Here is a 25,864-nt window from a genome sequence, read left to right on the forward strand (position 1 = left end):
TGGTTTACTAAGATTGACCTTCGAGGGGCATATAATCTTGTTCGTATTAAGCAGGGTGATGAATGGAAAACTGCGTTTAACACGCCCGAAGGCCATTTTGAATACCTTGTGATGCCATTCGGACTCTCTAATGCTCCATCTGTTTTTTAGTCCTTCATGCATGATATCTTCCGGACTTATCTTGATAAATTCTTGATTGTATATTTGGACAATATTTTGATTTTTTCCGATGATTGGAAGTCTCATGTGCAACAGGTCAGGATGGTATTTCAGATCCTCCGTGACAATGCTTTGTTTGTGAAAGGGTCTAAGTGTCTCTTTGGGGTGCAGAAGGTTTCTTTTTTGGGCTTTATTTTTTCTCCCTCGTCTATAGAGATGGATCCGGTTAAGGTTCAGGCCATTCATGATTGGATTCAGCCCACATCCGTGAAGAGCCTTCAGAAATTTTTGGGTTTTGCAAATTTTTATCGCTGTTTCATTGCTAATTTTTCCAGCGTGGTTAAACCCTTGACCGATTTGACGAAGAAAGGCGCTGATGTGGTGAATTGGTCCTCTGCGGCTGTCTCTGCCTTTCAGGAGCTTAAATGTCGATTTACTTCTGCTCCGGTATTGCGCCAACCGAATGTTTCTTTTCCGTTTCAGGTTGAGGTTGACGCTTCTGAGATTGGGGCAGGGGCCATTTTGTCTCAGAGGGATCCTGTTGGTTCCTTAATGAAACCGTGTGCCTTCTTTTCCCGTAAGTTTTCGCCTGCTGAACGCAATTATGTCGGCAACCGGGAGTTGTTGGCTATGAAGTGGGCGTTTGAGGAGTGGCGACATTGGCTTGAGGGAGCTAAGCACCGTATCGTGGTCTTGACTGATCATAAGAATTTGATTTACCTCGAGTCTACTAAACGGCTGAATCCTAGACAGGCTCGATGGTCCTTGTTTTTTTCCCGTTTTGATTTCGTGGTCTCGTACCTTCCGGGTTCTAAGAATATTAAGGCTGATGCCCTCTCTAGGAGTTTTTTGCCTGATTCTCCTGAGGTCTTAAAGCCGGTCGGTATTCTGAAAGAGGGAGTGGTCCTTTCTGCCATTTCCCCTGATTTACGACAGGTTCTTCAGGAATTTCAGGCTGACAAACGTGACCGCTGTCCTGTGGGGAAACTGTTTGTTCCTGACAGATGGACTAGTAGAGTGATTTCTGAGGTTCACTGTTCCGTGTTGGCTGGTCATCCTGGCATTTTTGGTACCAGAGATTTGGTTGGTAGGTCCTTTTGGTGGCCTTCATTGTCGCGTGATGTGCGTTCTTTTGTGCAGTCCTGTGGGACTTGTGCGCGGGCCAAGCCTTGTTGTTCCCGTGCTAGTGGGTTGCTTTTGCCATTGCCAGTCCCTGAGAGGCCCTGGACGCATATTTCGATGGATTTTATTTCTGATCTCCCGGTCTCCCAGAAGATGTCTGTTATCTGGGTTGTTTGTGACCGGTTCTCTAAGATGGTTCATTTGGTGCCTTTGCCTAAATTGCCTTCCTCTTCAGATTTGGTTCCGTTGTTTTTTCAGCATGTGGTTCCTTTGCATGGTATTCCGGAGAATATTGTGTCCGACAGAGGTTCCCAGTTTGTTTCTAGGTTTTGGCGGGCCTTTTGTGCTAGGCTGGGCATTGATTTGTCTTTTTCTTCTGCATTTCATCCTCAGACAAATGGCCAGACCGAGCGAACTAATCAGACCTTGGAGACTTATTTAAGATGCTTTGTGTCTGCTGTTCAGGATGATTGGGTGGCTTTCTTGCCATTGGCCGAGATTGCCCTTAATAATCGGGCTAGTTCTGCTACCTTGGTTTCGCCTTTCTTTTGCAATTTTGGTTTTCATCCTCGTTTTTCTTCGGGGCAGGTTGAGCCTTCTGACTATCCTGGTGTGGATTCTGTGGTGGACAGGTTGCAGCAGATTTGGGCTCATGTGGTGGACAAGTTGGTGTTGTCTCAAGAGGAGGCTCAACGTTTTGCTAATCGTCGTCGGTGTGTTGGTTCCCGGCTTCGGGTTGGGGATCTGGTCTGGTTGTCTTCCCGTCATGTACCTATGAAGGTTTCTTCTCCTAAGTTTAAGCCTCGGTTTATTGGTCCTTATAGGATTTCTGAGAGTATTAATCCGGTGTCTTTTCGACTGGCGCTTCCGGCCTCTTTTGCTATCCATAATGTCTTCCATAGATCTTTGTTGCGGAAATATGTGGAGCCCGTTGTTCCCTCTGTTGATCCTCCGGCCCCTGTGTTGGTTGATGGGGAGTTGGAATATGTTGTTGAGAAGATTTTGGATTCCCGTTTTTCGAGGCGGAAGCTTCAGTACCTGGTCAAATGGAAGGGTTATGGCCAGGAGGATAATTCTTGGGTTTTTGCCTCTGATGTCCATGCTGCTGATTTGGTCCGTGCCTTTCATCTGGCTCGTCCTGATCGTCCTGGGGGCCCTGGTGAGGGTTCGGTGACCCCTCCTCAAGGGGGGGTACTGTTGTGAATTCTGCTCTTGGATTCCCTCCAGTGGTTGTAGGTGGCAATGCAGTTGTCTCTGAGTCGCAGTCCTGGCCAGGTGTATCTGCTGATTACAATTCTGACTGGGATAGTTAGGTGTGCAGGATTCATTAGCCCTTTCCAGTTGTCAATGTTCCTTGTGAAGTGTTGGATCACTTTCTGGCTTCTCCTGCTTGCTGCCAAATTCAGCAAAGATAAGTGTTTGGTTTTTGTGTCTGTGGCACACTGCTGTGTGCTTGTTTTTTGTTTGCATTCCTGCTCTGATTGTAGGATTCACTGGAGTTGCAGATATACGCTCCTACATCTTTAGTTAGATGTAGGAAGCTTTTGTATATTCTGCTGTGGATATTTTTGAAGGGTTTTAATACTGACCGCACAGAACTCTGTCCTATCCTGTCCTATCTAGCTAGAGTGGCCTCCTGTGCTAAATCCTGTTTTTCTGCCTGTGTATGTTTTTTCCTCTCCGACTCACCGCCAATATTTGTGGGGGGCTGTCTATCCTTTGGGGATCTGCTCTGAGGCAAGATAGTATTCCTATTTCCATCTTTAGGGGTATTTAGTCCTCCGGCTGTGACGAGGTGTCTAGGTGTGTTAGGTACACTCCACGGCTACTTCTAGTTGCGGTGTTAAGTTCAGGATTGCGGTCAGTATAGTGGCCACCTTCTCCAGTGAAAGTTCTCATGCTGCTCCAAGGTCACCGGATCATAACAGTCGTCACAAGAGTCAGAACAGCATTCACATAGCCGAGACAAGTCTGCAGATGCCATGCATGCATCTACACAAAATTCACAAGCCTCAGATGCTGGCGCTGTCGCTGATGGTAATGTGCGGAGCCCCGATCATACAGTATTTTTGCAACACATCCATCATCATCATCAAAGGGCCCTCCGCAATTTCAACGGCCATATACACACACATCATTTTAGATTTGTAAATTTGGAGCGTGTACGATCATTTGAAGAGGGCGTAAATATTGTTCATGACGGCATTCAGTCATTACTGGATAGAATCATCAGGGACATTGAACCTGGCGACTTTGTACAGTTAAGGCTTGAATATGGCGATACTTTAGACCCTATTTTCACTACAAAACAAACCCGTGAAGATTTTAATTCTGAATCTTTTTTAAATGCCGTTGCCAGCACACTTCAAAGTAACGCTGAATGCATATCATCCAATTCGCTAAAGCTAATCGTCACTATCATTAAAAACCGACACGGTGGTGCAAAAAGGCGCTTGAAATCTATAGCGAGCAGCCAGATCATTAAACAAAAGAGGCAATTGCTGTATGATTTTAACAATTACACGACAAATCTGTGTTTGGCGGCTAGTGTGTGCGCCCTGATGGACGACACGGCTGTCGCTGATGATGTTTTACTGAGCCGCTCTAAAAACATACACACAGCACTGGGCATCCCTGATGGGCAATTAGTGAGTTTTAGCGACATTCCGGCATTTGAAAAATATTTGGGGGTCACCATTAAAGTACTGTACTATAGTCAGGGTGATTGGCGTTACTTTCAGAGCGGTAATACACCTAATGGTAAAACCGTATTCATATTGTTCCATGATAATCACTACTACGGTATCAAAAATATGAAGGGTTTTATCGGTGCTGATTACTTTTGTGAGCTCTGCAATTCAGTGTTTCACCACAAAAACAATCACTCCTGTTAGTATTTTTGTAAAGCCTGTCAGAGAGAGAATTGTGTAGAAAGCAGTGCCGACCGACAGCCCAGATGTCCTGTTTGCAGGGTTTATTGCCGATCGAGCGAGTGCTTAGATTATCACACACAATTGGGTGTAAGTGACCTAGCATTCTGCAGGCTTAAAACATTTTGTGATAAATGCAACCATTTTGTTTTCAGAAATAGCGAAACAGAGCATAAATGTAATGGTATGCGCTGTCCTGTATGTCGCAGACATATAAATAAATTTATTATTATTATTATTATTATTTATTGTTATAGCGCCATTTATTCCATGGTGCTTTACATGTGAGGAGGGGTATACATAATTAAAACAAGTACAATAATCTTAAACAATACAAGTCACAACTGGTACAGGAGGAGTGAGGACCCTGCCCGCGAAGGCTCACAATCTACATGGGATGGGTGAGGATACAGTAGGCGAGGATAGAGCTGGTCATGCAGCGGTTTGGTCGATCGGTGGTTACTGCAGGTTGTAGGCTTGTCGGAAGAGGTGGGTCTTCAGGTTCTTTTTTAAGGTTTCGATGGCAGGAGAGAGTCTGATGTGTTGTGGTAGAGGGTTCCAGAGTAGGGGTGAAATTTGATGCCCATCTTTGTTACATGCGGAAGTATGTAGCACAGGATGAGTCAGATTGTTATATCTTTTATGATTTTGAATGTATGCAGGAGACAGGCACGCACATCCCGAATTACATTTATGCTACAACGCTGTATGGCCACCCCTCCTGGGAGTTTGAGGGTGATACCTGTACACATGACTTTGTACAGTTCTTTACAAGCGGTAAATTTTCAGATCATACATTTATTGCCCACAATGGTGGAAGATACGACGCATACTTTATTGTTAAGGAACTGATTTCTGAAAAACTACAAGTACAGTTGATAACCCAAGGTGGCCGTCTCTTGTGTGTGTCGCTACCCGATTTGTCTATAAGGTTCATAGACTCTCTAAATTTTATCCCCATGAAACTCAGTAAATTACCACAGGCCATGGGCTTTTCAGGCGGCAAAGGCCATTTTCCACACTTTTTTAATACCAGAGAAAACCAAAATTATGTAGGCCCCATACCTGATGTAAAATATTATGGGGTGGAGTACATGTCACCTGGTGAGAAGGTAGAGTTCCTGGAGTGGTATAAGACACAGGTAAATATAACTTTTGACTTCAAGGCCGGGCTAAAATCTTATTGCAAACAAGATGTTGAAATTTTGAGGCACGCCTGCGAGATCTATAGGGAGCGTATTATGCAGATGACACAGAAAAATGTTAAAAAATATTGTAAGCGTCAAAAGCAAAGGATTGTAGTGAGCAGACGTGTTGACCCTTTTCAGCTCATCACCCTGGCCTCGGTGTGTATGACAATGTACCGGTTTAAATTTCTACCCAAAAAAAAAAATCGCCATTTTACCTGGTGATAATTATCACAAGGCAAAAAAGCGCTACTCGACACCCGCTATACAATGGCTCATGTATGTAGCCCACTCCGAGAACATCGACATACAGCACGCTTTGAGAGGCGGTGAAAAACAAGTCGGGAAATATTTTTTAGATGGTTATGCCTATGTTAGCGGCCAACACATAGCCTTTGAATTTCAGGGGTGTTTTTACCACAGATGTCCCATGTGCTATAATGAAAATGACACAAATAAGGTCACAAACACGTCCTACGGACAATTATATTATACTCTTTTAGCTAAAAAGCGTTACTTACAGTGCAGCGGGTACACAGTAAGAGTGATGTGGGAGCATGCATGGAATGAAATGGTTGAAAATGATTCTAACCTTCAAGCATTTCTCCACCAGATGGAATTCCCCATTCCTTTAGACCCCCGTGATGCGCTTTATGGTGGCCGAACTAACGCCATTAAGCTCTATCACCATCTGGAAGAAGGGGAGACTTTACATTACTACGATTTCACCAGTCTGTACCCCTTTGTAAACAAAACTAAAACATACCTTGTAGGCCATCCAGACATCATCTATGACAATTTTGGATTCATTAAAAAATACTTTGGCATTGCTAAAGTCAAGGTCTACCCACCGAGAGATTTATTTTTTCCAGTTCTACCGGTAAAACTCAACAAAAAATTAATGTTCCCCCTTTGCTACACATGCGCTGTAAACTTTCAGACAGATATTTGTGCTCATAGTGATGAAGAACGTGCCCTGACAGGCACCTGGTGCACTATAGAGCTCGAGATGGCGATAGAAAAAGGGTATCGGATCGCACACATCTATGAAATATGGCATTTTCCTAAAACCACTGATGATCTGTTTGCTCCCTACGTTAAATTACATCTTAGGGATAAGCAGGAAGCCTCTGGTTATCCTAGCTGGTGCACTGATGACGCCAAGAAAAGGCAGTACATTGACTCTTTTCTTGAAAAAGAAGGTGTCCAATTACGGCCTGAAAATATAGCTGTCAATCCTGCTAGGCGACAGATCTCCAAGCTTTTCTTAAATTGTTTATGGGGAAAGTTTGCTCAGAGATCTAATCTATCATGTACCAGCATTGTTAGGGATCCAGATGAGCTTTTTAAGTATCTGTTCCTTAATATGACATTTTGATGTTACATTTCCTTGATGACGACACCACAACCATTAACTGGAAATATGCAAAAGGTCACCACACACTCAACAAAAACACAAACATTTTTATAGCGTGTTTTACAACAGCGTATGCCCGGCTAGAGTTCTATTCGCTGCTGGACCGGCTGCAGGAGAGGTGCCTTTATCACGACACAGATTCAGTTATTTTTGTACAGAGAAATGGTGAGTGGCAGCCGCCTTTAGGTGATTACCTGGGGGAACTGACCAGTGAAATACCCGATGGTACACAAATCACAGAATTTATATCCGCGGGCCCCAAAACTTACGGATACAAACTCAACACCGGTAAAACTGTCTTAAAAGTTAAGGGGATAACACTAAATGTTGGTAACTCTCAATCTATTAATTTCAACAGTCTAAAAGATCTAGTTCTGGACTACCCGCGCAATTCTGCCACAGGAACTCAGAAACGTATTGTCGTACAACAGGCGTCTATTGTGAGAAATAAAAAGTACTGGGATATTGAAACAAGGCCATTACGCAAAACACAAAAGTGCGTTTATACAAAGCGGCGACTATTAGACGATTTCACTACATTACCTTTTGGGTATTAGTCGCGTATTGTGATGGATACACGTCTGCAACACCCATTCTCATGCATTCTAGCAGGACCGTCTAATTCTGGAAAAAGCTATTTTGTAAAACAAATGCCATATAATATTGAAGCTAATTTTTCTCAGAAACCTGATAATATTGTTTGGTTTTATTCATGTTGGCAAAAACTATATGATGAAATCTCTCTCTCTCTCTTTTCCAAACACCAGATTTGTGGAGGGTCTGCCGAATACATTCGTAGATGACGAATTATTCCCGCCGGAGAAGGTGAATTTGGCTATTGTTGATGATCTCATGGAGAGTGCTAATGAAAATTGTGAGGTAGAAAAAGCCATTACCAAGTATGTGCACCACAGAAATCTCAGCATTTTCTACCTGGTACAAAACATATTTTGTCAGGGTAAGAAAAGCCGCACGATAAATTTAAACACAAAATACATGGTGCTTTTTAACAACCCCCGAGATAAATTACAAATTTTAACTCTAGCTCGGCAGATGTATCCCGGAAAAACACGTTTTTTCCTCGAAGCTTTTGACGATGCCACGCGGGAGCCTTATGGGTATTTGCTTGCAGATTTGAGAGCTAATACTCCTGAGGATCTTCGCTTAAGGACCAGATTGTTTCCACCAGCGTTGCCCGCTGTCTATGTTCAAAAGAAAAACACTTCTAAAAAGTGAATTTTACCCGGTATTAGACATTCTACGCTGTGTGCATTGTGATGTAAAGATGTCTGAGAGGCTCCGGCGTAACTGGGCGCTCTTAAAAACACTGGTGAAAGCAACCCCCGCTGTCAGAAAGTCTATTTTGTTCGATGCAAGCAATGATTTAATTACAGCCATAGGTGAGATTGCTTTAAACATCTTAAAAGGCAGGATTCCGCTGAAAGAGCGTCAAAAGGGCATATTAAAGAAGTGGTGTAAAGCTATAAGAACCCTGAGCGACAGGTCTCAGCCCATAAAGAAAAAGAAGCGCCTACTAAAGCAGGCCGGCGGGTTTATCGGCCCTCTTTTAGCTTTTGCAATTCCAATAATAACAAGCCTGCTCGCCGGAAAATAATGGAGCATACAGAGAAAATGTATCTAGTCCCCAAACAGGAGCTAGACAAACTAAGGCCCCGTGTTGCAGATAACATACGCGACAGTGTTATTCGCCTCCTTGATGATGAAATTAGCGCCATTTTACAACGTCGTGACATTCCCGATGATGTGAAAATTAAAATGTATAGCTCCGTGCTACAGCGCTACTTGGTACATACGAGGCACAGCTCAAAAGAAGTAACGGCTTTAAATCTCGTTAGCACTCTTGATCCTGGTCAGCAACAATTGCCAAACACCGACTCTGATAAAAATCAAGAGATCGCTGAAATTGTCAGCCATATAAACCAAAGATATAAAAAGAATGCAGAATTTTTACTAAACAGGTTACTGCAGAATAAAAATGTTACAGCCTGGAATAATAAAGCTGAATTTATTTTCAAAGGATCCGTAATACCAGGGTCTAACTTACTGGATTTGGTGTGTAGTACAACACAGAGTCATGCTCTGAACAGCAGAAATTTACCTCCGGGTTGGGATTGATTTATGCAGGCTATGGCCGAGCTAAATATGCCGTCTACAGTTGTGGGTAACCCCGCTACTAGGAAGCTTTTAGATGAATTAAAAATTTCCAGCAGTGAGACACACGTTGTATCTACACCGCAGAAGCTAGCCCCAACGTCACGAACAATTCAATCTTTACATTCACCGTCATTAGACACCACACGCGGAACTCTGCTACCTAAAAAAAGGTCTCTACCGATACTTCAAACCATGTGGCTCACAATGTAAAGAATGTACTGGATAAATGCTGTACTTGGCTTGTAACACTATATTACTTATTTTGTAAGAAGTGTGTTGGTGTATGTTCATTGTACTATTTAATGCTTTTCAAAAAGCACAAAATATGAACGGCACTAGGTGTTAACGCAGCAGGCGGTGTAGCCGCAGCCTGAGGATTCCACTGCAAGACTCCTATAGCACGTATATAGTCTGCAATGTTCGGGTGGTGCTCAGCATAAAAAGCAGTGAACAAATATCCAAGGAGAAAAAGGAAAATGCGGCACTCACCCAGGTAGATTGCGAATCAAAGTCCTTTATTCATCGTAACGTAACAACGGACATAATAAGGAGAGGCGGCTGGGAGAGATCAGCGGTGCGGGGAGAAAGAACAGGACTACGATCGTTTCGCGCTTGTGCGCTTCCACGGGTTGGATATTTATTTAATGCTTTTACTTTTATATTCTGTAAGAATTTTTATATTATTGAAATGTCTTTGAGCTGTGTTTATTTTGCAACAATAAAATCTTTTAAACTTTTACAATATCGTCTTTTTTTTTATAAAAGTATAAAACACACCGCTTCATATTTGCGGGTGTTGTATAAATACACGTCTAGGATATAAAATAATATAATATGAAAATCTAATAGGATTCTGATACATACTTTAATAAAGTCTTTTAAAACTCATACGATGACTGTCATTTTTCATAATATTGAGAATTATACTATCACACACTATTAAGCACTGCCCTCTCATATAATGTAGGCGTGATGCTGAAAATGAGAAACTGTGTGTGTATATGTTGATCATTATGGACTGCAGGCAGAAAAAATACAACTTACAGAAGCAACCGCACAAACAGCTACAAATAATATGAAAATCTAATATAAAAAACAAATACTGGGATAATAATCACTGTATCAAATCACAATTTTGCACTATATGTGCTCATTGGTAATACAACACACTGCCCCGATTACAGAATGCAATCTCACAACAATATGAAAATCTAATATAAAAACAAATACTGGGATAATAATCGCTGGATCAAATTACATTATCAATACCCAGATAGATTAGCGAAATTAGGATTATTTAGTCTAGAAAAAAGACGACTGAGGGGCGATCTAATAACCATGTATAAGTATATAAGGGGACAATACAAATATCTCGCTGAGGATCTGTTTATACCAAGGAAGGTGACGGGCACAAGGGGGCATTCTTTGCGTCTGAAAGAGAGAAGGTTTTTCCACCAACACAGAAGAGGATTCTTTACTGTTAGGGCAGTGAGAATCTGGAATTGCTTGCCTGAGGAGGTGGTGATGGCGAACTCAGTCGAGGGGTTCAAGAGAGGCCTGGATGTCTTCCTGGAGCAGAACAATATTGTATCATACAATTATTAGGTTCTGTAGAAGGACGTAGATCTGGGGATTTATTATGATGGAATATAGGCTGAACTGGATGGACAAATGTCTTTTTTTCGGCCTTACTATGTTACTAAACTATATAAAAAGGGAAAATCAGCCAGACAAATATTGGGATAATAATCGCTGGATCAAATTAACAATATAAAACTATATCAAAAGGGGAAATCAGCCAGACACAGGGTCAGATGGCTGACAGGGGGCGGGGAGGGGTTACACACTTTGATACACTTTGATAGGGGCGGGTCCACCTGTCAGATTGAGTTTGACGAAAGGACCCGATTATACACTACTAGTGTGTCAAAGCCACTAATTACACTTGTCCTCCTCCGCTTAACCACGCTATGCCGCCTGTGTACTCCTCAGACCAACTCTGAAATGCAATTAGCCACCTTTTTTAATTGTGGGCCTACTCTGTCTCTCTGAGCCACTTATTACAGTTGTTCTCCGCTGAACAAAGCTATGCCGCCTGTGTACTCCACTTACCTATTTTGAACTGCATTTTGCCTACTTACTTATTAAGGCCTACTAACTGTGTCTGCCTCCCATTACTGTTGTCTTCCACTGAACAAAGCTGAGCCTCAATTTTCATCCGGTGTCAGATATTTAACTGCATTTGGCCAACTTCTTTGGTTGGGCCTACAAATGGTGTGTGCCGCAGCTTGGTGTTCTCCACAGAATAAAGGTGATCTTAAATTTACAGGCTTTCAGCCTATATCAAATATTAAACTGCATTTGGGCTACTGGTTTGGTTGGGCCTACCAACGGTGTCTGCGGCTGCTTGGTGTTCTCCTCCACTTTACAAAGCTGAGCTTCAATCTTCAGGCTTTTGGGCTATATCAGATATTACACTGCATTTGGGCTACTGGTTTGGTTGGGCGTACTAACGTTGTCTGCCGCTGCTTGGTGTTCTCCTCCACTTTATAAAGCAGAGCTTCAATCTTCAGGCTTTCGGCCTACATCACATATTACACTTCATTTGGGCTACTGGTTTGGTTGGGCGTACTAACGTTGTCTACCGCTGCTTGGTGTTCTCCTCCGCTTTACAAAGCTGAGCTTCAATCTTCAGGCTTTCGGCCTACATCACATATTACACTGCATTTGGGCTACTGATTTGGTTGGGCGTACTAACGGTGTCTGCCGCTGCTTGGTGTTCTCCTCCACTTTACAAAGCTGAGCTTCAATTTTCAGGCTTTCGGCCTACATCTGTTATGGACCTGGTGGTTAGGAGCACCCGGCACGACCTGATAGTTAAACTCACACAGGACAAGCTCTGGGATGTGGGAGCTCTGCTGACCGCAAGCCCTAATCCTATCATAACTAGAAATAGCCGTGGAGCGTTCCTGACTCTCCCTAGACGCCTCTTCACAGCCTAAGAGCTAGCTAGCCCTAGAGATAGAAAATAAAGCCTACCTTGCCTCAGAGAAATTCCCCAAAGGAAAAGGCAGCCCCCCACATATATTGACTGTGAGTAAAGATGAAAGTCACAAACGCAGAAATGAAACAGGTTTCAGCAAAGGGAGGCCAGACTTACTAAACAGACAGAGGATAGGAAAGGTATCTTTGCGGTCAGCACAAAAACTACAAAAGACCACGCAGAGTGTGCAAAAAGACCTCCGCACCGACTCACGGTGCGGAGGTGCCACTCTGCATCCCAGAGCTTCCAGCTAGCAAGACAAAATCATGATAACTGGCTGGACAAGGAAACAATGAACAAATAATAACTATCAGGAACTTAGCTTCTGCTGGAGAAGACAGGTCACCAGAAAGATCCAAGAGCGACCTGAACCAATGCAGAAACATTGACAGCTGGCATGGAGTAACGATCTGAGTGGAGTTAAATAGAGCAGCCAACCAAAGGATAAACCACGTCACCTGTGCAAGAAACCTCAGAAGCAGCAGCTTCACTCATAGCCACCAGAGGGAGTCTGTTGTGAATTCTGTTGTCGAACTCCCTCCTGTGGTCGTGAATGGTACTTCGGCGAGTTCTGTCTATGGGCTCCCTCTGGTGGCTATGAGTGAAGCTGCTGCTTCTGAGGTTCCTTACACAGGTGACGTGGGTTATCCTTTGGTTGGCTGCTCTATTTAACTCCTCTCAGATCGTTACTCCATGCCAGCTGTCAATGTTTTTGCATTTGTTCAGTTCGCTCCTGGATCTCTCTGGTGACCTGCCTTCTCCTGCAGAAGCTAAGTTCCTGATAGTCTTTATTTGTTCACTGTTTTCTTGTCCAGCTGGTTTTCATGATTTTGTCTTGCTAGCTGGAAGCTCTGGGATGCAGAGTGGTCCCTCCGCACCGTGAGTCGGTGCGGAGGTCTTTTTTTGCACACTCTGCGTGGTCTTTTGTAGGTGTTTGTGCTGATCGCAAAGTTACCTTTCCTATCTTCTGTCTAATTAGTAAGTCTGGCCTCCCTTTGCTGAAACGTGTTTCATTTCTGCGTTTGTGACTTTCATCTTTACTCACAGTCAATATATGTGGGGGGCTTCCTTTACCTTTGGGGAATTTCTCTGAGACAAGGAAGGCTTAATTTTCTATCTCTAGGGCTAGATAGTTCTTAGGCTGTGACGAGGCGCCTAGGTCTGGTCAGGAGCGCTCCACGGCTATTTCTAGTGTGTGTGATAGGATTAGGGCTTGCGGTCAGCAGAGCTCCCACATCCCAGAGCTCGTCCTGTATGAGGTTTAACTATCAGGTCATTCCGGGTGCTCCTAACCACCAGGTCATAACAGTACAGCTGGCCCAAAGTATTAATGCATCTCAATAGAGGGATAAGAGAACTTCTGAGACCATTTTTTTTTCTTTGCACTGTGTTTTGTCTTTCTTTTCCCCTAGACCTTTGGGTGGTTCAGGAAACAGGTGTAGATATGGACATTCAAGGTCTGTCCTCTTGTGTGGATCATCTCACTGAAAGGGTACAAAACAATCAAGATTTTGTGGTTCAGAATCCTATGTTAGAGCCTAGAATTCCTATTCCTGACTTATTTTGTGGGGATAGATCTAGGTTCTTGAATTTCAAAAATAATTGTAAACTGTTTCTAGCTTTGAAACCCCGCTCCTCTGGTGACCCCGTTCAACAGGTAAAAATCATTATTTCTTTGTTGCGTGGTGACCCTCAAGACTGGGCATTTTCCCTTGCGCCAGGAGATCCTGCATTGTGTGATGTTGATGCGTTTTTTTCTGGCGCTTGGATTGCTTTATGATGAACCAAATTCAGTGGATCAGGCAGAGAAAATCTTGCTGGCTTTGTGTCAGGGTCAGGATGAAGCGGAGGTGTACTGTCAGAAGTTTAGAAAGTGGTCTGTGCTTACTCAGTGGAATGAATGTGCCCTGGCGGCAATTTTTCAGAAAGGGTCTTTCTGAAGCCCTTAAGGATGTCATGGTGGGATTTCCCACGCCTGCTGGTCTGAATGAGTCTATGTCTTTGGCCATTCAGATCGATCGGCGCATGCGTGAGCGCAAAGCTGTGCACCATCTGTCGGTATTCTCTGAGCATAGGCCTGAGCCTATGCAGTGAGATAGAACTTTGACCAGAGCTGAACGGCAAGAACACAGACATCGGAATGGGCTGTGTTTTTACTGTGGTGAATCCACTCATGCTATCTCCGATTGTCCTAAGCGCACTAAGCGGTTCGCTAGGTCTGCCACCATTGGTACGGTACAGTCTAAATTTCTTTTGTCCGGTATTCTGATTTGCTCTCTGTCGTCCTATTCTGTAATGGCATTTGTGAATTCAGGCGCTGCCCTGAATTTGATGGACTTGGAGTTTGCCAGGTGCTGTGGTTTTTTCTTGGAGCCCTTGCAGTATCCTATTCCATCGAGAGGAATTGATGCTACGCCTTTGGCCAAGAATAAGCCTCAGTACTGGACTCAATTGACCATGTGCATGGCTCCTGCACATCAGGAGGATATTCGCTTTTTGGTGTTGCATAATCTGCATGATGTGGTCGTTTTGGGGTTGCCATGGCTACAGGTCCATAATCCAGTATTGGATTGGAAATCTATGTCTGTGTCCGACTGGGGTTGTCAGGGGGTACATGGTGATGTTCCATTGCTGTCAATTTCGCCTTCCACTCCTTCTGAAGTCCCTGAGTTTTTATCAGATTACCGGGATGTATTTGAAGAGACCAAATCTGGTTCCCTACCTCCACATAGGGATTGCGACTGTGCTATTAATTTGATTCCTGGTAGTAAGTGTCCTAAGGGCCGTCTGTTTAATTTATCTGTGCCAGAGCACGCCGCTATGCGGAGTTATATAAAGGAATCCCTGGAGAAGGGTCATATTCGTCCGTCGTCGTCACCATTGGGAGCAGGGTTCTTTTTTTGTGGCCAAGAAGGATGGTTCTTTGAGACCTTGTATTGATTACCGCATTCTTAATAAGATCACAGTCAAATTTCAGTATCCTTTGCCGCTGCTGTCTGATTTGTTTGCTCGGATTAAGGGGGCTAGTTGGTTCACCAAGATAGATCTTCGTGGTGCGTATAATCTTGTGCGAATTAAACAGGGTGATGAATGGAAAACGGCATTTAATACGCCCGAGGGCCATTTTGAGTACCTGGTTATGCCATTCGGGCTTTCTAATGCTCCATCTGTGTTTCAGTCCTTTATGCATGACATCTTCCGAGAGTACCTGGATGGATTCATGATTGTATATTTGGATGACATTTTGGTCTTTTCGGATGATTGGGAGTCTCATGTGAAGCAGGTCAGAATGGTGTTCCAGGTCCTTCGTGCGAATTCCTTGTTTGTGAAGGGGTCAAAGTGTCTCTTTGGAGTTCAGAAGGTTTCATTTTTGGGTTTCATTTTTTCCCCTTCTACTATCGAGATGGACCCTGTTAAAGTTCAGGCCATTTACGATTGGACTCAGCCGACATCTGTGAAGAGCTTGCAGAAGTTCCTGGGCTTTGCTAATTTTTATCGTCGCTTCATTGCTAATTTTTCCAGTATTGGTAAACCGTTGACTGATTTGACCAAGAAAGGTGCTGATGTGGTCAATTGGTCCTCTGCGGCTGTAGAGGCTTTTCAGGAGTTGAAGCGTCGTTTTGCTTTTGCCCCTGTGTTGTGCCAGCCAGATGTTTCGCTCCCTTTTCAGGTTGAGGTTGATGCTTCTGAAATTGGAGCAGGGGCTGTTTTGTCACAAAGAAGTTCTGATGGCTCGGTGATGAAACCCTGTGCCTTCTTTTCTAGAAAATTCTCGCCTGCTGAGCGCAATTATGATGTGGGCAATCGGGAGTTGTTGGCCATGAAGTGGGCATTCGAGGAGTGGCGACATTGGCTTGAAGGAGCTAAACATCGCGTGGTGGTTTTGACGGATCACAAGAATTTGACTTATCTCGAGTCTGCCAAACGGTTGAATCCTAGACAGGCTCGATGGTCGCTCTTTTTCTCCCATTTTGATTTTGTGGTTTCATACCTTCCGGGATCTAAGAATGTGAAGGCTGACGCCCTGTCAAGGAGTTTTGTACCTGACTCTCCGGGTGTTCCGGAGCCAGCGGGTATTCTTAAAGAAGGGGTAATTTTGGCTGCAATTTCCCATGATTTGCGGCGTGTGCTGCAAAAGTTTCAGGCTGATAGACCTGACCGTTGTCCTACGGAGAAACTGTTTGTCCATGATAGATGGACTAGTAGAGTTATCTCTGAGATTCATTGTTTAGTGTTGGCTGGTCATCCTGGAATCTTTGGTACCAGAGATTTGGTGGCTAGATCCTTTTGGTGGCCTTCTTTGTCATGGGATGTGCGTTCTTTTGTGCAGTCCTGTGGGACTTGTGCTCGGGCTAAGCCCTGCTGTTCTCGTTCCAGTGGGTTGCTTTTGCCCTTGCCGGTCCCGAAGAGGCCCTGGACGCATATTTCCATGGATTTTATTTCTGATCTCCCTGTTTCTCAAAGGATGTCGGTTATTTGGGTGGTTTGTGATCGCTTCTCTAAGATGGTCCATTTGGTACCCTTGTCTAAATTGCTTTCCTCCTCTGATTTGGTGCCATTGTTTTTCCAGCATGTGGTTCGTTTGCATGGCATTCCAGAGAACATCGTCTCGGACAGAGGTTCTCAGTTTGTTTCGAGGTTTTGGCGGTCCTTTTGTGCTAAGATGGGCATTGATTTGTCTTTTTCTTCGGCATTCCATCCCCAGACTAATGGCCAAACCGAACGAACTAATCAGACTTTGGAAACATATCTGAGATGCTTTGTTTTTGCTGATCAGGATGATTGGGTGTCCTTCTTGCCTTTGGCTGAGTTCGCCCTTAATAATCGGGCCAGCTCGGCTACTTTAGTTTCTCCTTTTTTCTGTAATTCTGGTTTCCATCCTCGTTTCTGTTCAGGGCAGGTTGAGCCTTCGGATTGTCCTGGTGTGGATGCGGTGGTGGACAGGTTGCAGCAGATTTGGACTCTTGTGGTGGACAATTTGACATTGTCCCAGGAGAAGGCTCAACGTTTCGCTAACCGCCGGTGTTGTGTTGGTCCCCGACTTCGTGTTGAGGATTTGGTTTGTTTGTCATCTCGTCACGTTTCTATGAAGGTTTCCTCTCCTAAGTTTAAGCCTCGTTTCATTGGGCCATATAAGATTTCTGAAGTTCTTAATCCTGTGTCATTTCGTTTGGACCTTCCAGCTTCTTTTGCCATCCATAATGTGTTCCATAGGTCGTTGTTGCGGAGATACGTGGCGCCTATGGTTCCCTCCGTTGATCCTCCTGCCCCGGTGTTGGTCGAGGGGGAGTTGGAGTATGTGGTGGAGAAGATTTTGGATTCTCGTGTTTCGAGACGAAAACTCCAGTGCCTGGTCAAGTGAAAGGGTTATGGTCAGGAAGATAATTCCTGGGTTTTTGCCTCTGATGTTCATGCTGCCGATCTTGTTCATGCCTTTCATTTGGCTCATCCTGATCGGCCTGGGGGCTCTGGTGAGGGTTCGGTGACCCCTCCTCAAGGGGGGGGGTACTGTTGTGAATTCTGTTGTCGAACTCCCTCCTGTGGTCGTGAATGGAACTTCGGCGAGTTCTGTCCATGGACTCCTGTTATGACCTTTCAACCGTTTGGCAGACTTCAGAGTCAAATTCTTGTGATCCGTCAAGACCACCACGCGATGTTTAGCTCCTTCAAGCCAATGTCGCCACTCCTCGAATGCCCACTTCATGGCCAACAACTCTCGATTGCCAACATCATAATTGCGCTCAGGAGGCGAGAATTTTCTAGAAAAGAAGGCACATGGTTTCATCACCGAGCCATCAGAACTTCTTTGCGACAAAACAGCCCCTGCTCCAATCTCAGAAGCATCAACCTCGACCTGAAACGGGAGCGAAACATCTGGCTGGCACAACACAGGGGCAGAAGAAAAACGATGCTTCAACTCCTGAAAAGCCTCCTTAGCCGCAGAGGACCAATTGACCACATCAGCACCTTTCTTGGTCAAATCAGTCAACGGTTTAGCAATAGTAGAAAAATTTGCGATGAAGCGACGGTAAAAATTAGCAAAGCCCAGGAACTTCTGCAGGCTCATCACAGATGTCGGCTGAGTCCAATCATAAATGGCCTGAACTTTAACAGGGTCCATCTCGATAGTAGAAGGGGAAAAAATGAAACCAAAAAATGAAACCTTCTGAACTCCAAAGAGACACTTTGACCCCTTCACAAACAAGGAATTCGCACGAAGGACCTGGAACACCATTCTGACCTGCTTCACATGAGACTCCCAATCATCCGAAAAGACCAAAATGTCATCCAAACATACAATCATGAATCTATCCAGGTACTCTCGGAAGATGTCATGCATAAAGGACTGAAACACAGATGGAGCATTAGAAAGCCCGAATGGCATAACCAGGTACTCAAAATGGCCCTCGGGCGTATTAAATGCTGTTTTCCATTCATCGCCCTGTTTAATTCACACAAGATTATACGCCCCTCGAAGATCTATCTTGGTGAACCAACTAGCCCCCTTAATCCGAGCAAACAAATCAGACAGCAGCGGCAAAGGATACTGAAATTTGACTGTGATCTTATTAAGAAGGCGGTAATCAATACAAGGTCTCAAAGAGCCATCCTTCTTGGCCACAAAAAAGAACCCTGCTCCCAATGGTGACGACGACGGGCGAATATGACCCTTCTCCAAGGATTCCTTTACATAACTCCGCATAGCGGCGTGCTCTGGGACAGATAAATTAAACAGACGGCCCTTAGGAAACTTACTACCAGGAATCAAATTAATAGTACAATCGCAATCCCTATGAGGAGGTAGGGCACCGGATTTGGGCTCTTCAAATACATCCCGGTAATCTGATAAAAACTCAGGGACTTCAGAAGGAGTGGAAGGCGAAATTGACAGCAATGGAACATTACCATGTACCCCCTGACAACCCCAGCCGGACACAGACATAGATTTCCAATCCAACACTGGATTATGGACCTGTAGCCATGGCAACCCCAAAACGACCACATCATGCAGATTATGCAACACCAAAAAGCGAATATCCTCCTGATGTGCAGGAGCCATGCACATGGTCAATTGATTCCAGTACTGAGGCTTATTCTTGGCCAAAGGCGTAGCATCAATTCCTCTCAATGGAATAGGATACTGCAAGGGCTCCAAGAAAAAACCACAGCGCCTGGCAAACTCCAAGTCCATCAAATTCAGGGCAGCACCTGAATCCACAAATGCCATAACAGAATAGGACGACAGAGAGCAAATCAGAGTACCGGACAAAAGAAATTTAGACTGTACCGTACCAATGGTGGCAGACCTAGCGAACCGCTTAGTGCGCTTAGGACAATTGGATATAGCATGAGTGGATTCACCACAGTAAAAACACAGCCCATTCCGACGTCTGTGTTCTTGCCGTTCAGCTCTGGTCAAAGTTCTATCACACTGCATAGGCTGAGGCCTATGCTCAAAGAATACCGCCAGATGGTGCACAGCTTTGCGCTCACGCAAGCGCCGATCGATCTGAATGGCCAAGGACATAGACTCATTCAGACCAGCAGGCGTGGGAAATCCCACCATGACATCCTTAAGGGCTTCAGAAAGACCCTTTCTGAAAATTGCCGCCAGGGCACACTCATTCCACTGAGTAAGCACAGACCACTTTCTAAACTTCTGACAGTACACCTCCGCTTCATCCTGACCTGACACAAAGCCAGCAAGATTTTCTCTGCCTGATCCACTGAATTTGGTTCATCATAAAGCAATCCAAGCGCCAGAAAAAACGCATCAACATCACGCAATGCAGGATCTCCTGGCGCAAGGGAAAATGCCCAGTCTTGAGGATCACCACGCAACAAAGAAATAATGATTTTTACTTGTTGAACGGGGTCACCAGAGGAGCGGGGGTTTCAAAGCTAGAAACAGTTTACAATTATTTTTGAAATTCAAGAACTTAGATCTATCCCCAGAAAATAAATCAGGAATAGGAATTCTAGGCTCTAACATAGGATTCTGAACCACAAAATCTTAAATGTTTTGTACCCTTGCAGTGAGATGATCCACACAAGAGGACAGACCTTGAATGTCCATATCTACACCTGTGTCCTGAACCACCCAAAGGTTTAGGGGAAAAGAAAGACAAAACACAGTGCAAAGAAAAAAAAATGGTCTCAGAACTTCTCTTATCCCTCTATTGAGATGCATTAATACTTTGGGCCAGCTGTACTGTTATGGACCTGGTGATTAGGAGCACCCGGCACGACCTGATAGTTAAACTCACACAGGACAAGCTCTGGGATGTGGGAGCTCTGCTGACAGCAAGCCCTAATCCTATCACAACAACTAGAAATAGCCGTGGAGCATTCCTGACTCTCCCTAGACGCCTCTTCACAGCCTAAGAGCTAGCTAGCCCTAGAGATAGAAAATAAAGCCTACCTTGCCTCAGAGAAATTCCCCAAAGGAAAAGGCAGCCCCCCCACATATATGACTGTGAGTAAAGATGAAAGTCACAAGCGCAGAAATGAAACAGGTTTCAGCAAAGGGAGGCCAGACTTATTAAACATAAATTCGGACAAACAACCGCACTCAGACAATATTTTCAAGTTGCATCAGAAGTGTGAAGTCTTTATTGAGTAACACCACAGTGGTAAATATAGTTCTGAGGTAACGTTTCGACCCGTAAGGTCTTTCTCAAACCTCACTGTAAAAAACATGAAATATACTATATTAAAGATGGTGTAGCCAAGAAAATATAAAATACAACATAACAAAAATATATCAAAACATAATAGAACACAGTGGATGCAGCAAACAACAGTCAAGAGAAGCAAATACAAGAATAGTATAGAAGTCATGATAGATGCCACTGTGCTGCTAAATGCATCAAAAGATGCTGTATAATCCTATAGAGTAAAAAAGGGGGAGGGGGGCAAATACCAAAACAGGGGAAAATAAACAACCATCATATGAGAAAAGTAAATTATTTACATATGTACAAGTCTATGAAATACGTGAACAAGGCCCAGAGGAATTCATAAGTAATACGAATGCTAGATCAGCGTTCAGGCAGGCAAAAAACGGAGGATGGTAGGCTTCATAGATAACTAAAAAATATATATAAACACATTGCGCAGGGAGGGTAGAGCAAAACTGACCTTAGTGAATGAGCAGTGATGGAAGAGAGAGGAGGAGGACACTTGTCCGATGAACGGAGACAGAAGCTCCTACAGGGAGTAGAAACGAATGAGGCAAGGAACTAATGCTGTGGTAAGAGCCAGAAACAGAGCCTACCAAACACATACCACAAAAGGTCCAGAGGAACTAGGAGGTACGAGGGTCCGGAATGGCACGGACAGGGCGCAGCGTCCCTAGAAGCACTGTGGACGAGAGACATGGAGTAAGGGTGCTTATAATGTGGTAGGGTGCAGGAAGCTAAGCCAGAGAGAAAGGTACCTGTGGGTCCAGCAGGGAGGAAGGAGGCGGTAGTGTCCGGCATAGTAGAATGTCAGGGAATAAATGGCAGCCAGACAGGAAGTGTGGTGGTGTGGGAAGGCGCGCACGAGTAGGTGCGAGAGAGAGGCCAGGAACGCACGCTGAGGCGCTGTGTGAGAGCGCATGCGCAGGAGGCAAGCGGCGTCCAAGTAAAGCCAGGGGCCGGCCGAGGGCGGGCATAAGCGCACTGAGAGGTGAAACAGCAAAGCGCTGTGTTAGCGCATGCGCAGGATGTAGGCGGCGTCCAAGGACGCAGTAGGAGACAGGCGTGTGAGCACTGAGAGAGAGGGTGCCTGCACTCGTAGGGCTCTGTGTTGGTAGGGGAGATGAGGGGGGGGGTCAGAGGAGGGAGGAGGTATAGAGTTAAAATGGAGAGGGAGTGAAAGTAAAAGTAAAGATGGCGGTACAGGAATAAGAGATTGAAAAGAATGTAAAGAATGTATGCACTATATGGAATGAAGTATAAAGGAAAGAAAAAATGAAACTAAGGAGAACGAAAATAGAGACAAGTAAAAAATAAGGCATAGGTATGGGAAAGATGGAGAAATAAAAAGAAAAAAGCGCAAAAAGATCAAAAAATAAAAATACAAGAGAAATACAGATAAAAAAGAGAAATACAGATAAAAATAAAAATAAGAGTAATGAAAACAATGAATAAAATAAATGAAAAAAAATGAGTAAAAAAATAGTAAAAATAGAGAAAAAAGGTAAAAAAAAATTGGAGAAATAATAAAATTAAAATAAAGAATACAGAATAAAAAATTAAAAATAAAGAATAAAAAATAAAAAAGAAATAAATGTAAATGAAAAAAAGAAAAAAATGTAAATGAAAAAAAGAAAAAAATGTAAATGAAGAAAAAAAAATGAAAAAAATGAAAAAGACTCAGGGCACCGCCATGGGCGCTAATGTAGCCCCAGCTTATGCCAACAGCTACATGGACTCCTTTGAGCGTAACTATGTGTATCCTAATCCCCTGTTCCAAACCTACAACCTATGTTGGCTTCGCTACATAGATGACGTCTTTTGTCTATGGACAGGGCCCCAAAATTCCTTGGACACATTCACCAACTACCTCAACACCATTCGAGACGAACTCCAGTTTACATTGAACTACGATAATACCCAAATTTCATTTCTCGACACGTTGGTCATGAGGGGCCCCAATGGGACTCTTAATACCGACCTATTTGTTAAACCCACTGATTCCAACAGCCTTCTCCATTACCACAGTTGTCATCCCACCTCTATCAAACATAGCCTACCCCGGTCACAATTCAAAAGTGTGGCTCGTATAGTCTCGGACCCTGAATTACTACCCGCCCGTCTTGATGACATGTCTCTTAAATTTGAAACACGGCACTACACTAGGAATCTACTTGACAGAGCAAAAGTATTGGCCTTGAATCCATCCCCACGCCCCATTGCTTCAACAAAACCAGAACGCGTTCCCTTCATCCATACCCACCACCCTGTCATGCCTATAGTTTACAACATCATCCGCAAACACTGGCCCCTCTTGAGACGTTCATATCCACAGATCGAGGCTTTCACGACACCACCTCTCATGTGTAAACGGAGACCCACCAACATCAGAGATCGAGTCGTCAAGGCGGACCTGGGTAGCTCCTCTAAAATACCCAGACAAACCTTTCTTGGTACCGAAAAACGCGGCACGTTTCCATGTTTGGGCTGTGCATGCTGCTCTAACGTCATTAAGTCCAACACAATCACTCATCCGCATTCAGGTAGACAATATCAAATCAAGGGATTTTTTACATGTGAATCCAACAACGTGGTTTACGTCATTAAATGCCCCTGCGGGTTACTTTATGTTGGTGAGACCACACAACATATCCGTGACCGTATCTCCAGCCATAAGTCCACCATAAGATGCAAGAAAACATGGCTCCCTCTTCCTCACCATTTTGTGTCTGCTAACCACTCGGTTTCCCAACTTCGCTTCCAGGTTTTAGAACAGGTAGGGCGCCCCAGGAGGGGTGGCAATCACACTAAACTACTTAGGCAACATGAATCCTATTGGATTTATACTTTGCAAACCCTCACACCCAAGGGTTTAAATAGGGAACTCGACTTGATTTAATTTAGTCTGATATCTGATCATCATGGGACTACGTGCCTTCCTGCTCGCTCTAGGTTTATCATATTGTTGATATGACAGTGCGTGTAGTACTGGAGCACTGCTAATTATACTAGCGCTGTGTAGCAAAATAAATTAAAGATTATTAAAACTATATTATCCAACACATGTACCATATTCTTTGTTAATATGTTCGTGGAGCATGCTGACCTCTTACTTTCTTTTAAAAAATCACTAACCTATCTCCTACTTTCAGGCGGTCTGACTCCTATATACGGTTACGCCCACCGGGGGTAAGTACCCAGCCATAACCCCCCCCCCCCTTTTTCATTTTTTTCATTTTTTTTTTTTCATTTACATTTTTTTCTTTTTTTCATTTACATTTATTTCTTTTTTATTTTTTCTTCTTTATTTTTCATTTTCTATTCTGTATTCTTTATTTTAATTTTATTATTTCTCCAATTTTTTTTTTACCTTTTTTCTCTATTTTTACTATTTTTTTACTCATTTTTTTCATTTATTTTATTCATTGTTTTCATTACTCTTTTATTTTTATCTGTATTTCTCTTTTTTATCTGTATTTCTCTTGTATTTTTATTTTTTGATCTTTTTGCGCTTTTTTCTTTTTATTTCTCCATCTTTCCCATACCTATGCCTTATTTTTTACTTGTCTCTATTTTCGTTCTCCTTAGTTTCATTTTTTCTTTCCTTTATACTTCATTCCATATAGTGCATACATTCTTTTCAATCTCTTATTCCTGTACCGCCATCTTTACTTTTACTTTCACTCCCTCTCCATTTTCACTCTATACCTCCTCCCTCCTCTGACCCCCCCCCTCATCTCCCCTACCAACACAGAGCCCTACGAGTGCAGGTACCCTCTCTCTCAGTGCTCACACGCCTGTCTCCTACTGCGTCCTTGGACGCCGCCTACATCCTGCGCATGCGCTAACACAGCGCTTTGCTGTTTCACCTCTCAGTGCGCTTATGCCCGCCCTCGGCCGGCCCCTGGCTTTACTTGGACGCCGCTTGCCTCCTGCGCATGCGCTCTCACACAGCGCCTCAGCGTGCGTTCCTGGCCTCTCTCTCACACCTACTCGTGCGCGCCTTCCCACACCACCACACTTCCTGTCTGGCTGCCATTTATTCCCTGACATTCTACTATGCCGGACACTACCGCCTCCTTCCTCCCTGCTGGACCCACAGGTACCTTTCTCTCTGGCTTAGCTTCCTGCACCCTACCACATTATAAGCACCCTTACTCCATGTCTCTCGTCCACAGTGCTTCTAGGGACGCTGCGCCCTGTCCGTGCCGTTCCGGACCCTCGTACCTCCTAGTTCCTCTGGACCTTTTGTGGTATGTGTTTGGTAGGCTCTGTTTCTGGCTCTTACCACAGCATTAGTTCCTTGCCTCATTCGTTTCTACTCCCTGTAGGAGCTTCTGTCTCCGTTCATCGGACAAGTGTCCTCCTCCTCTCTCTTCCATCACTGCTCATTCACTAAGGTCAGTTTTGCTCTACCCTCCCTGCGCAATGTGTTTATATATATTTTTTAGTTATCTATGAAGCCTACCATCCTCCGTTTTTTGCCTGCCTGAACGCCGATCTAGCATTCGTAATACTTATGAATTCCTCTGGGCCTTGTTCACGTATTTCGTAGACTTGTACATATGTAAATAATTTACTTTTCTCATATGATGGTTGTTTATTTTCCCCTGTTTTGGTATTTGCCCCCCTCCCCCTTTTTTACTCTATAGGTTTATACAGCATCTTTTGATGCATTTAGCAGCACAGTGGCATCTATCATGACTACTATACTATTCTTGTATTTGCTTCTCTTGACTGTTGTTTGCTGCATCCACTGTGTTCTATTATGTTTTGATATATTTTTGTTATGTTGTATTTTATGTTTTCTTGGCTACACCATCTTTAATATAGTATATTTCATGTTTTTTACAGTGAGGTTTGAGAAAGACCTTACGGGTCGAAACGTTACCTCAGAACTCTATTTACCACTGTGTTGTTACTCAATAAAGACGTCACACTTCTGATGCAACTTGAAAATATTGTCTGAGTGCGGTTGTTTGTCCGAATTTATGATAGAACTGGATCCAGTCCAGGTTCAGCTGGCACCAGCTTCATTTCAACAGAGTGCACGCCTTTCCCCTCTAACTAAGACTTACTAAACAGAGGATAGGAAAGGTATCTTTGCGGTCAGCACAAAAACTACAAAAGACCACGCAGAGTGTGCAAAA

This window comes from Ranitomeya imitator, chromosome 6 (genome assembly GCF_032444005.1).
Source record: "Ranitomeya imitator isolate aRanImi1 chromosome 6, aRanImi1.pri, whole genome shotgun sequence".
Classification (NCBI taxonomy): Eukaryota; Metazoa; Chordata; class Amphibia; order Anura; family Dendrobatidae; genus Ranitomeya; species Ranitomeya imitator.